Source organism: Sorex araneus, chromosome 10, assembly GCF_027595985.1.
Source record: "Sorex araneus isolate mSorAra2 chromosome 10, mSorAra2.pri, whole genome shotgun sequence".
Lineage (NCBI taxonomy): Eukaryota > Metazoa > Chordata > Mammalia > Eulipotyphla > Soricidae > Sorex > Sorex araneus.
In genome coordinates this window covers 26,931,471-26,945,588 of record NC_073311.1, presented here as the reverse complement: position 1 = coordinate 26,945,588, position 14,118 = coordinate 26,931,471, and the positions used below count along the sequence as shown (strand labels likewise).

General features: G+C 43.4%; 1 protein-coding gene across 3 annotated transcripts in view; it reads left to right on the top strand.

Moving 5' to 3' along the window:
* The first annotated feature begins 744 nt into the window (after positions 1-744).
* Positions 745-14,118, top strand: part of SLC6A15 (solute carrier family 6 member 15) — a 40,455-nt gene continuing 27,081 nt past the window's right edge. Inside the window, exon 1 of one of the 3 annotated variants that reach the window (XM_055118202.1) lies at positions 745-989. The gene's annotated coding sequence lies outside the window, so the exon portion shown is untranslated. Of the gene's footprint in view, positions 1,194-9,611; positions 9,667-14,118 lie in introns of those variants that run through there. The other 2 variants (XM_004602711.2, XM_055118201.1) reach the window with 2 other exon arrangements.

The following is a 14,118-nucleotide window of genomic DNA, read 5'->3' as shown; positions in this document are numbered from 1 at the left end:
TCGGGCTCATTTTGCTCTTCTCTCAAATCCTGAAGTTTCAGGACATACAATTTAATCTCTTAAATCCTGTTTCCCATATGCTTCGTTTAGGGGAGATTTCAGCTATTTTCAGTTAACAGCCAGGCTTTGTGCTTAGTGCTGGGTGTATATAGTTTTCGAAATTCTCCACGTGGTTTAATTATACGTACATTTTGCCTGTCAAGGACAGCGAAGTCCTGTTTCATCTCGAATGAGACTCCCCTCGACAGATAGGTGGCGAACGATGGACCAACATAGGATGTGGGGGTGGGGGGGCCGTTACCTAAAAGGACCTCGCAGACATAACCTGACCCCACTCACTCAGCATTTGCCAGCCGTTCTTTGGAGACGCGGATGCCCTGGGCGCTTTCTTTTGCAAAAGATGCAAAAATAGCCAGCTTGGAGAGAAGGCTCAGGAAAAGTGCCCATCTGGGCCACCCACTTCCAGTCCACTTTCCGACTCTCCAAGAATCCTCGGAGGGTGCGAGATCGGCTCATTTCTATTGTTACCCAGGCTGAGACAAAGGCGTGGGGTGGAAGCGGTGGGGGCGGCGGGCAAGTGGTGCCCATCTTTTTGGTGCCTGGCGCCGGGGAGCGGCCCGGGCTTGGGTGCGGACTTCCCTGGTCGATCCCTCCCGCGTCCTCCAGGAGCAGCGCGAGGACGCGAGCAGCCGCAGCGGCCTCTGCGTCAGGGTGGGGGGGGGGGGGGGGTAGCGGCGGGGCGGGGAGGTGCGGCGCCCGGCACTGCGCCCCGGCTCTCCCCCCCAACCCCCATTCCCCACCCTACAGTAGGGTGTGCGGCGGCCGCTGCTCGGTCGGACCGGCACGTGGGCGCCTCCGTCACACCCTCACTCACACACGCATATATACACACACAAGCACCGGCACCGACACACACAAGCACACACAAACGCACGCACGCACACGCACTCACCGGCGCCTGCATCTCCTGCCAGCTCCCCGGCAGACACGTAAGCATTCGGGAGTCTCTGCCTCCGCGCGCCGTGCCCGAGAAGCGACCCCCGCGACTCCACCCGGCTCCCGGGCCCGCCCTGGGTGGCAGCTGCTGGGGTCCAGGGTGCCTTTCCGCGGCCTCCATCCCCTCCCCCCGCGGCGGCATCTGACCCGCGGGACTAACAGGCCCTCAGAGGCGTCGGATCGGCGCCCCCCGAACGGTGAGGAAAACGCTCCTCCGGCGGCGGGCACCGGTTGGGATGGGGTGGGGCTCGGAGTCGCAAGCTCCGGTGGATGGGGACGGGTGGATAGAGCCCGAGAGGACTCGGGGCTGGGTCCGAGGGAGCGCGGGAGGGAGGGAGGCTGCACGTCCAGCCGCTAGCTGCCGCGTCCTACACCTGTGCCACCCCCGGGGGGCGAGCGCAGCGCCTCGGGGAAGCACGTGGGTGCAAACGTGCCGCCATCCTGCCTCCTCCGGGGGGGGGGGGGGAATCACCCAGCTAGCAGCCCCGCAAAATCAAGTCGTGCCCAAGTCCGGTCGGGGCTGTCCTAAAGGTGGGGACCGACTGGGACAAGTCCGAGAGAGAAAAGTTGGGAGAGTCGGGGAGGGAAGAGGCGCTCCCGGGGCGCGCGGGCAGTGGGAAACGGGCTGGTGCTGGCGGGAGGGTGGAAAGGAGCCGCAGCTCCATCCCTCCTTCCTTTCTGGTGGGGGCCACTGCGGGAGGCCACTGGCCAAGTCAAGAGTGTCTGCACGTGACACTAGTTCCGAGTGGCCAGAGACACCCTGCGGGGGGAGTAGGGGGTCCCCCAAGGGCTTCGGGACGGCGCAAGGCACGTGTCTGCCAAAGCAAGCCCCCACTTGGTGCAAGTCTGCGCCTGCAGCAGTTTGAACGTGCGGCCGCGGGGGTGGTGGCGCTGGGCTTTGGCGAGGAAGAAGGGAACCCGGCCAGCCCGCTCGTCCGCTGCGGTCCACTCCACGGCCAGGTCGAGTGCCAGGGGCAGCCTCTGAGCGAACGCCAACCTGCTGGCACACCCACCGCAGAAATAGGACCGATCTGAGCCAGGCTGTTCCTTCCCGTTGGGCCGAGCGGCGGCGGCGGCTCCAGGCGCAGAGCGGAGCCCCCCGGGCTCGCGCGCCGCCGTCTCCGGGCCCGGCCGTCCGCGCTCGGCTCCCGCGCCCGCGGCGGACGCCGAGTAGGGCGGGGCGGGCTGCGCACGCGAGCGCGGTGACGTCGGCAGTGTTTGGGTGCTTATGCAAATGAGGCCGCGGCCGTTTCCCGGGCGGGCGGGGGCAGGCGGGGGCACTGGGCATCCAGGTCTTTAAAGGGAGACCCGGAATGGTCTGCACGCACCCTTTGGGTGGTTCACGTCCTGGACATGGGAGAATGGGAGGGGAGTGTACAGTTGGCTTGCTGCATTGCCTTTGGGCCCCATCGGCCGCTTTTTCAAAGCTGCTTTTTCTTTTTCTCTTTTTGGATTTTTGGGTCACACCTGGCGATGCACAGGGGTTACTCCTGGCTCTGCACTCAGGAATTACCCCTGGCGGTGCTCAGGGGACCCTATGGGATGTTGGGGATCGAACCTGGGTTAACCGTGTGCCAGGCAAATGCATTACCCCCTGCGCTATCGCTCCAGCTCCCAAAGCTGCTTTATGCCCCTTATTGCCTGGATGCTTTTCTGAGACAGGGGAACAATGTGTCTGCCCTAGGAAATAATTACCATCAGTGGGAGCCACCCCGCCCAGCACTTAACTCCACCTACCTCATTGCAGCACGGGTGTTGCTGCGATACAGACACGCTGAGGTCTTTCCTTGGAGAACTGGGCTTGACTTGTTGGTGTTTAAATGCAGCTAATGGTGGACTTTTTTCTTGAAAGGTCTATGTGTATTCATTAAGCTGCGATTTTGATTGGAGCATCAGAACCTTTTGTTGTTGTTGTTGTTTGGGCAACATCTGGTCTCACCACATGAAAAATAATCCACGTTATACATGTTAGAGAAACGTTTCTTAGTCAAATTTAATAACGAATTCCTTTATCCCTTAATTCTAAGTGAAACATTCAATGTTCATTTGTTTCCAGGAAGAACGGAATTACTACCATTTTGAAAGGAAGATCTTTCCTTTACTGTGGGTTCACACCAGTCATTTCTTTCTTTCTTTCTTTCTTTTTCTTTCTTTCTTTCTTTCTTTCTTTCTTTCTTTCTTTCTTTCTTTCTTTCTTTCTTTCTTTCTTTCTTTCTTTCTTTCTTTCTTTCTTTCTTTCTTTCTTTCTTTCTCTCTTTCTTTCTTTCTCTCTTTCTTTCCTGTTGTTGACAATTTTTATTTTGATTGCACGTTTTGGAGTTAATTCAGGAGTTAATGCTTATAATGTGACCAAAATGAGTATTTTTAATGAAAAGTACATATTCATGTTTCTAGAAAATTAGTGCTGTCTTAACCAGTTAATAAATAATACTGTTTTCCAAGGTTGGGGAACTGTTTTTCTGCCAAGGACAGTTGGGTAGTTATAACATCATTCTTGGGCTATACAATACTGGTAGCAAGCCCAGCAGCCCACCTCAAACAGTCACGTGCCAGGCACAGACATCCTGATTTTTCGAGCCACATGACTCAGACTGAGGGTCTGTAAACTGTTGGAGGCTCTGGGGATCAAGATCTTGGCATGGCAAATTCTATGCCAGGTGAGGGCACACTTTCTGCTTCCTCGTCTACCTTGTCAGCCCTGTCCTCATGGGAAAGGTGCCTTCTAGCGCTTTGAGGTCACTGTTAACACCCCACGAAGACTCCATCTGTCATTACCATCACTTAGAATGTGAACATATGAACTGGAGTGGGGAGAGTGGTTGCAAACATTCAGACCATAGTAAATAGTAAAAATAGATTTAGCGTATAACATTTTGAGATATTAATAATTGGGGGAAATTGCTTGTAAGTTTTTGGAAAAAATAGACTAAGTTAAACTAATTGCAAGACCTAATCTTTAATTGAAATTTCACTGTGTGCATGTTAGAAAAGCTACTTCTCTTGTATATCAAAATAAAATCTTAATGTAAATATATAAAAAAAATTGGATTCCCTGTAATCAAAGTAAAGAGAAAGTAAGTGAAATTTATCAGCTATACAGGCGGGGTGAGGGGCTGGGAGGGTGCAGGGGTGGGGGGAGGTATCCTGTGATTCTTGGTGTGGAATATGTGCACTGGTGAAGGAATGGGTGTTCGAGCATTGTATAACTGAGATTTATTACAAAGCCTGAAAGCTTTGTAACTTTCCACATGGTGATTCAATAAAAAAAAAAATTAGATTCCTTTAAATTGCAGGGTTATCTTACAAGTAATTAACTGGTCATTTATTTATAATGATAGCGCTGAAAGAGATCCTTGTGTTTATAAAGAGTTCCCAGAACCTTTCTTTTGCTTCTCAATTTATTTCCCAACTTCTTTTGAAGAATATGTCTATCCTTTATTACTATAAATGCATCCATGTTTAGATATATTAATAGCTTATTAAACTGGAGTAGATTTTTATGGTAGTTTTTGAGCTGATATTATTAAAGCTGATATTATTAAAACAATCCCTGGTATTATCTCATGCACATGGCATTGAGATTGTATGGCAGAAATATTTAGATTTACTTATAGTTTTCTGTGTAATTTAAACTGCCACTGTCACTGTCATCCCGTTGCTCATCGATTTGTTCGAGCGGGCACCAGTAACATCTCTCATTGAGAGACTTATTGTTACTGTTTTTGGCATATCCAATACGCCACGGGTAGCTTGCCAGGCTTTGCCGCACGGGCTTGATATTCTCGGTAGCTTGCTGGGCTCTCCGAGAGGGGTGGAGGAATTGAACTCGGGTTGGCCGAGTGAAAAGCGAATACCCAACTGCTGTGTAATTTAAAATTGGTATTTTATTTGGTAATTTTTTTTGTGGCTTTAATTTGTTTTTGCTTTGGTGCCACTGATGCCATTGCTTCCATCCAGGAGTCAAAATGCTTACTCCTGGCTCTTCTGCACTCAGGAATCACATTCGCTGGTGCTCAGGGCATCATCTGAGATGCTGGACATCAAACTCAGGTTTGGCTGCAGTTAAGGCAAGTATCTTTCCTGCTGTACTATATCCAGCTCCAGTATTGGTAAATTTTGCTAAGCAAATTTATCTGCTTGAATATTAATTTTGGCAAATACTTTTTTTCATAATTGTTGGTCAATAAGCCTGAGAGATGATTTCTGAATAGTTTTCTATTACAGTGTTACTTGCTGTAAGATAGAATTATTTTTGTCTTGAAGTTCACCTTAAATGCTTGTGATTAATGTCCTGAGGGATCATTTCACATAGGAGTAATTGATTATTTGTTTTGAATAGATGACTTATACTGGAACTTTTTCACCTATCAGATTGGCAAAGGCCTAAAAGAGTAGTAACCTTAACAATCACTTTCATGCATTTCTTGTTTCATGCAGAGACAACCTTTGATTTATCAAAGACCACTTGGTAATCACTGTCATCACTGTCATCCCCTTGCTCATCGATTTGTTCGAACGGAACCAGTAATGTCTCTCATTGAGAGACTTATTGTTACTATTTTTGGCATATCCAATATGCCAAGGGTAGCTTGCCAGGCTCTGCCTTGAGGGCTGGATACTCTCGGTAGTTTGCCGGGCTCTCCAAGAGGGGCGGAGGAATAGAACTCGGGTTGGCAGCGTGAAAGGCAAACGCCCAACTGCTGTGCTATCGCTCCAGCCACACTTGGTAATATTTATCAAAATTATACAAGTGCATTATTTTCCACTTCTATAAACCTATCAGATATTCAGTTGCTTGAACATTGTAGCAAGTAAAATTTACCTACATATATCATATACTCATTCATGAAATACATAGCTATTCTTAAAAAAATTGTATTTGAGAGGAAAATCTTTCAAAGATTGTTTTAAAAGAAAAACCCACAAGCAGAATTTTGCATGTAATAGTAATTTAGTAAGAAAAATACATTGGGTAAGTGGGGAGAAAACATATTAGGTGGAATTGCTTGAAGGATTTTGGAAACTAATAGGAAGGTAGCGATGGAACTGAAAAATTGGGGAGGATAGACTGGGAAGATATTTTCACTTTTGCCCTCCAATGCCCTATCTCTATCATACTTAAAAATGCACATCACATATATTCTAAAGTGAAAACTATTGCAAATAAACACCCTTGTGATACCAATATCACAGCAAATTACTTCAAATTCATAAGGTATAAACAAATTGATGGGTATTTTGGCTTCATAGTTTTAAAATTTTATAAGGAAATTTTCTCTTCAATATTTTTTAGCAATTATATTACTGCAGCAAATGAGATTTAAAGGTTTCCATAAATTTAGCTGGCTATATTATATCAGCATAAAATGAATATTTAGGGTAGAGTGAGTTTTAAAAATTTTATGTTATATTTGTGCTTACAGATTCAAATGGTACCAAGAAATAACCTAAATCTGTTGTGTGTACTTTGCAAATGTACCTGCAAATGTAACATTTTGTATAAGTGTTACTTTGTAATCTGATTATTGCTACTGAGAATCAAGTTGCAGAATGCAGCACTAGAGATATCTCAGTGTTGCCCTTTTATAACTACAGTTCTTGACTCTGTCCCAACCCTCCCTTAATTCCTGGCAACCACTAATTTTTATTCATGTTTGGATCATTACAAAAATTTTATATAAATTGAATCATACATTATGCGACTGTTTGAAATTCTCTTTTTCTAACTCATCATAGTGTTCTATAGATTCATCCAAGTTGTGCTTACTAGTAGTTAATTTATTTGATTTTTGATTAGCCAAAGACCGTTTAACAAGTTACCCATTGAATGGTATCTGACCTTATTGTCTGTTTAAATTTTACTATAAATTGAAGTTTTGATGTAAACTATGTGCATGTATAGATTTAAAAAATGCAAGTTTTTTTTTTTTCTTTTTGGGTCACACCTGGCGATGCACAGGGGTTACTCCTGGCTCTGCACTCAGGAATTACTCCTGGCGGTGCTCAGGGGACCATATGGGATGCTGGGAATTGAACCCGGGTCGGCCGCGTGCAAGGCAAACGCCCTACCCGCTGTGCTATTGCTCCAGCCCCCAAAAATGCAAGTTTTAATGTTTTTAGTATAAATATGAAGGAGTGCAACTGTTGGATTATATGATAGTTGCATGTTTACTGTTCTAGAGATCTGTAACATTCTGTTTTTATCAGCAGCAATGTGTACATAACCTAGTTTCTCTGCAATCTTTGCCAGAATGCACTTACCACTGTATACATGTATATTTTGGCGGGGAGGGGGGGTGTTGTTTCCTAAGTGTTTATTAAGAGACACACGGGCTTGGCAGTACTCAGACCTCCAGAGTAGTGCTTGGGGGTTATAGAGTGTTGAACATCAAACCAAGATAGGCTGAATGCCAATCTGCACTCAAATCCCTGTACTGTGTCTTTGTTCCGTACCACTGTACTTAAACCAATAGCTAAGTAGGGACATCCTCTCATAATTTCAGTTGGCATCTCTCTATTTCATGTGCTCATTTGACATCCAAATGCCACATTCAACGAACTGACCTTTGATGAATCCTTCACTCATTTTCTTTTTTTTTTCTTTTTTTTGGGGTCACAACCCAGCGATGTTCAGGGGTTACTCCTGGCTTTGCACTCAGGAATTACTCCTGGCGGTGCTTGGGGGACCATATGGGGTGCTGGGAATTGAACACGGGTCGGCCGCATGCAAGGCAAACGCCCTACCCGCTGTGCTATCGCTCCGGCCCCCCTTCACTCATTTTCTAAGTTACTTTTCACTATTGAGTTAAAAGAGTTCTCTATATATCCTAAAGACTAGTCTTTGAACAGATAGGTGTTCGGCAAATATTTTATATCTTCATTATAGATTTCTTTGCAGAGTCGAAGTTACTGGTTATGGAGTTCAGCACACCATTTCTTGCTTTGATGGATGTCATGTTTAGGAACTCGTGGCTTGGCTCTAGGCCACTGAAGATTTTCTCTGATGGTTTGTTTTTAAAAGTTTTAGAGGTTTATGTTTTGCATATGTACTCCATTTCAATTTTTATACTAGGTTTAGTTCTAGGTTTAATTTGGCCTAGAACTGGCCAGCTGATCTGGAATCAATTGTCAAATGACTCTTCTTTAGCTTTTGAAATTTCTTTTGCAATTTTGTCAAAAATACTTGGGTATATTAATGTTGGCCTATTTCTGGGTATCTCTTTTCCTTTGGTCTATATGCCTGTCCTGCCAGCTTCAGCTTCAATCAATCTTCATTAACATAGCTAAATAATAAGTCTTGAAGTAAGGTAAACAAGTACTTTCACTCCATTCTTGAGTTTCAAAATTGTTATAGCTGTTTTAGTTTTTATCTTTATGCATACTGTTTTGTTTTTTTTTTTTTTGCTTTTGGGTCACACCCAGCGACGCTCAGGGGTTACTCCTGGCTCTGCACTCAGGAATTCCTCATGGTGGTGCTTGGGGGACCGTATGGGTTGCCCGAGGTTAAACTTGGCTCAGCTGCGTTTAAGGCAAATGCCCTACCACTGTGCTATTGCTCCGGCCCCTTTGCGTACATTTTTAATATAATTTTTGCTTAACTTCTATATGAATTGCTTTATACTTACATAACAATTTAGACAGAATTGATAGAATATTTTGAATCTTCCAATTCATGAACATGGTACATTTATCCATGTAGATAGATTTTCTTTGATTTGTTTTTTGTCAGCACTTTATAGTTGTTTTTTTGTCATAAAAGCATATTTTATAAAACTCAACATAGATATGGACCTCTGCATTCACATTCACGCTTTTCCAGAACTAGTAGTCAAGACTAATTATATTCTTAACTTATTTCAGTAATAATTCATCTCTCCAACAATTTTTATCTTAGTATGTATTTTAATATTTATATAAAAGGTGGTGACTTAAAATTGTCACAGCCCAGTTATCATTATTATAGCATCACCTGGGTCTTTCTGCTCCCCTCCTCAGTCCCAGTTTGCAGGCAGAGTGTCAGTGCTTTCCTTCTGACTGCAGCTCACGTGGTGAAATAAGTGACCGGTGACTGAGTCTTTGTCTCTGTCCCCCACTTTACTCTTTACTTTCTTCTTTTCTCCCCTTTATCCATGAATGTGGGATTTTTTTTGTTTATCTTTTTTGGTGGGGGTACACTCAATGTTCTTTAGGGTTTACTCCTGACTCTGTTCTCAGGGATCACTCCTGGTAGACTCAGGGAATCCTTTGGGATGATGAGGATCATAATTTTTACCTTTTACCTTTTACCTTTATGCATACTAATCTATCTGTTAGAAATCCCTCCCTCCCTCCATCTCTCCCTCCTTCCCTCCCTCCCTCCCTCCCTCCCTCCCTCCCTTCCTCCCTCCCTCCCTCCCTCCCTCCCTCCCCCCCTCCCTCCCTCCCTCCCTCCCACTCTCCCTCCAGCCTGCCTTCCTTTTACACAAAACTTGAAGTAGGAACTGCCTGGCTTCTGTAAGCCTTAGAATTTTCAAAGTCCTACATTTGAATTATCTTTGTATCAAAGGAAATTCAAGATCAGACAAGAATCAATAAAAGGGAAAATAATCATGGAGAAAGAGATAAAATTCTGTGATCTGAAAGGAATGATGCAGACAGCCCCCCAGTGGGTGAAGAGTCAAGGTAGTCAAGGTATGGACAGTCCCCCAGCCTCCTAGGAAGTGTAAACCAACCTGCTCCCTGATTTTGGCTAATTGGAACTGATTTTCAGTGTCTGGTTTACAGAACTTTGAAAGAAGTTTCTTTGGTTTCAAGCTGCTAAGTTGGAAGTATTACAAGACTCAGGATATGGGCCTGAATGTGAGGGTTACCAATGTTCTGTTTATAAAGTTGCATCATACAACTTTGTGTTTAAAATACTTTTGAAAGAATTTTTGACTAAATAACACTTGTAAAACTGTCTTTGATTCATAGAAGCTAAGTAAACATACACTTCTGTTAATTTATTTTTAAAAATTTTAAATTTTTTTATTGAATCACTGTGAGATACACTTACAAAACTTTATTGTTTGTTTGAGTTTCAGTCATACAATGATCAAACACCTATCCCTCCATCAGTGTACATTCTCCACCACCGATGTCCTCAGTATTACCCCCCACCTTTTCCAACCCTCCCCTGCCTCTATGGCAGAAAATTTCCCCCATAGTCTCTCTCTAATTTGGGGCACTATGGTTTATCATAGAGACACCATGAGGCTATCAACTGTGGTCCTTTATCCACTTTCTTTTTTTAAAAAATTTTTAAAATTTTTAATTAGTGAATCACTGTGAGGGTACAATTACATATTTATACATTTTTGTGCTCATGTTTCCCGCATACAAAGTTCGAGAACCCATCCCTTCACCAGTGCCCATTCTCCACCACCAGTAAACCCAGCATCCCTCCCACCCTCCCCAGTCCCGTCTCCCGTTTCCCCCCACCCCACACTGCCACTATGGCAGGGTATTCCCTTTTGTTCTCTCTCTCTGATTAGGTGTTGTGGTTTGCAATAAAGGTGTTGAGTGGCCATTGTGTTCAATCTCTAGTCTACATTCGGCACGCGTCACCCTTCCCCCGCATGACCTCTGACCACATTTTACTTGGTGTTCCTTTTCTTGGGTGTTAGTCTCTTAGTCTATTATTCTATATTCCACAGATGAGTGCAATCTTTCTATGTCTGTCTCTCTTTTTCTGACTCATTTCACTTAGCATGATACTTTTCATGCTGATCCACTTATATGCAAACTTCATGACCTCATTTTTTCCTAACAGCTGCATAGTATTCCATTGTATAGATGTACCAAAGTTTCTTCAAAGAGGCGTTGGTGGTATAGTGGTGAGCATAGCTGCCTTCCGCCCCCTTTATCCACTTTCAGCACACATCTCCCATCCCGAACAATTCCTCCAACCATCGTTGAACTGGTGACCCCCTCTATTCCAGTTGCCTTCTCCCCCAGATCATGAGACAGGCTTCCAACTGTGGAGCCATATTCCTGGCCCTAGTGTCTACTGTCTGTGGGTGTCAGTTTCATATTGTTATTTTATATTCCACAAATGAGTGCGGTCATTCTATGTCTGTCCCTCTCTTTTTGACTCCTTTCTCTTAGAATGATACTCCCCATGACCATCCATGACACTTCTGTTTATTTTGATTAATTTAGAATTTTAATTAAAATTTTGAAACCATTTTGAAACTTTTGAAATCATCTCAAGCTCTCAGGGAGGTGCAAAGGGAGGCTCATCTCACTTGTCTTGTAGGTGCCCCTAGTTGAATGTGCAAATAAAGTAGACAATCAAAATCAGCATGGTGATGGTGGTAAAATTTAGTTTATTCAGTCATCTCTAATCGGTATTTATGGGTGTATAGATTTTGTCACTTTATCTGATGTATGACTTCAAGTAACCCGTGCCTACCATAATCAAGATGCTAAACTATTCCTTTGATCTCACAAGACTCTCATGTGATAGCTTCTTACTTCATTGCCTTTCTCTCTCCAAAGTCCCAGCTGCCGCAGTTCATCTCTACCTAGCATTGATATTTCAGAAATATTAAATAAAAGGATTCATAAAATATGTGTACTTTTGAAATTAGCATTTCCCTTTTTGGCATTTATTTCCTTCCGTTTCCCCAAGTTGTTGCACGTATCAAAGATTTGTTTTCATTGCTCGTTTTGCATGCTTTATTTGCTTGATGTTGGCTGTATTCCTTTGTTTAACTATTCACCCAGTAGAGGACATTAAGTTTCTAGTTTGGGAGTATTATGAATAAAACACTTTCATATGTTTACTTGTCAATTTCTCCTTTAAAAGTTTCTTTTTTTTTTTCTTTTTGGGTCACACCTGGCAATGCTCTGGTGTTACTACAGGCTCTGGTGTTACTACAGTCACTCAGGAATTCCTCTTAGCTGTGCTCAGGGAACCATATGGGATGTTGGGGACCAAACCCAGGTTGGCCACATGTGCAAGGCAAACGCCCTACACGCTGTTCTATAGCTCCTATCCTGCTTGAAAAAATTTTCTTTCTATGGGCAATATGCCTCAGAATGAGAATGAGGTCCAGGGGAATAGCTCCACTGTAAGGATCCCATGCTTTGCATTCTTCACGGCCACTGTTTGAACCCTGGCACCACAAGATCCCAATTACTGCCTGGCATAGCCCTGGAGGGTCCTGAGCACCAGTGACCCTCCAGCTGAGAAGCTCTGTGTCCTTAGGCCCTAGCATTGAGTCATCAAGATAGCTTGGCTGAGTGTGGAGGGGAGCAATCCCAGGGTCATTAATACACTGCCTTGGAGATCACCCCCACCAAACTTACACAAGTGGGTGGCTACTATAGCAATACATAACGGTATTGCTAAAATAAATTGCCTATGATATTTTAGAATGGCTGGATTAACATATCTATGAGCAATATATGATCTAGTTTTTTTCTCTTCCTCATGAATCGTTGGAGTTATTATAATATTTTTTGTTTGATTTTAGTCGTTGTTTGTGTGTATGCTAGAGTCTGCCTTTTGGGCAAATCTTATGATTTTGCATTGTTACAAAAACTCTTACCTCTCTTTTCATTTGCTCTTTTCTCTTTTAAAAAAAAATACATGGCTGATTGGCAAATGACAAGTAGAAGAGGACTGTGGTTTACAAAAGGAAACGTTTAGGTTGAATTGTATATTGTTTAAAATAGTTTTGATTAGTTTTCAAGATTATTACAGGTCAGATCCAGAGAGATAGTACAGCAGGAAGTGCACTTGCCTTGCGTGCAACCTAGTTTCAGTTTCTGGCATGGCATGTGGTCCTCGTAGTCCTGTCAGGAATGATCCCTAAGCACGAAGAGGGGTAAGCCCTGAGCAGAGAGCTGTGGCCCCCAAACAAAATGAAACAAATAGACTTATTATTATTTATTCAAATCCCTTGCCTTTTTGCATCTGCAATTATTCCACAGTAATAAGCTTATTATCAGGTACCAGTCCCTGCCCCCACACCCCACCTATGGGAGTTGCAATATAGTTCAATATTCCCCCACCCCCAGATAATCTTTGTGCTAGAATTAGAAAAAATACACTTGAACCCACAATGAATTTTAGATTGATCGTTCATGTTTTAAAAAAACTTTAGAATATCTGAAATTTTTCAGATCTGGGAGATGCACACTAATTGAACATAAGAATAAGCACTTATAAGTGTTTTTTGTCTTTGTTCTTACAGATGATTTTAAGTATGTGAGTTTTTAAATTCCTACTTTCTACTGTTTCTTGAAATTCCTGGTTATTCTTTACCTCAGTCATTTCTGTATTGCTTTATAGTATTAAAAAAATGTGTATGTATACACATATTTTTTTTCTTTAGAGGCTGTGATTTACAATTTTTTTTTTTATTTATTTACACTTTTGGTTTGGGGCCACACCCCATGGTGCTCAGGGCTTACTCCTGGTTCTGCTCTCAGGTGTCACTTCCAAAGGACCCTCGGGAATTGTATGGGCTGCTGGGAATCAAACCTGATCTGCCAGATAGTTGCAGAGCAAGCCCACTACCACTGTACTATTGTTCTGCTCCCCAAAAAGTTATTTATAGTTACTTTTCAGGTAAACAGTTTTTCTAACACTTATCCCATCATAAGTATCAAATTTTCTCCACCAAATACCCCCTTTTGCCATTGCCCCTCCTCCCGCACTCCCCCCTCATCCTTGACAGGCACATTTTTAAGTTTGATTTTATAGGTTGGATCTTGTGCTTTCAGTGCTGTTGGTTCTAGAGTGCAGACACATAGTTGTATAACACCTCTTCACCACCACTCTGCTCTAGGCTGAAACTGTGCTCTAGGCCTCTTCAGTCTTCTCCTGTTACCTTCTATCTGCCTCTTCTTGCTTGTTTCACTGATGTTTGTATCTCTTCAAGTTACAGCACCACAAAGATGAACAGATACATTTGTAAGGAAGAGATTCTATGCATGATGCCCAAATTTGCAGGTTTGCAGTTGTGTGTATTATTCTGTCAGGAGTCCGATAAAGAATACACTTTAGTGAGGAAGAAATAAATCAAAAGCTGTAAAGTTTTAATTACTAAGGAACAGAATATATACAGGGAATTCAAATGCTTGAATGAAAGA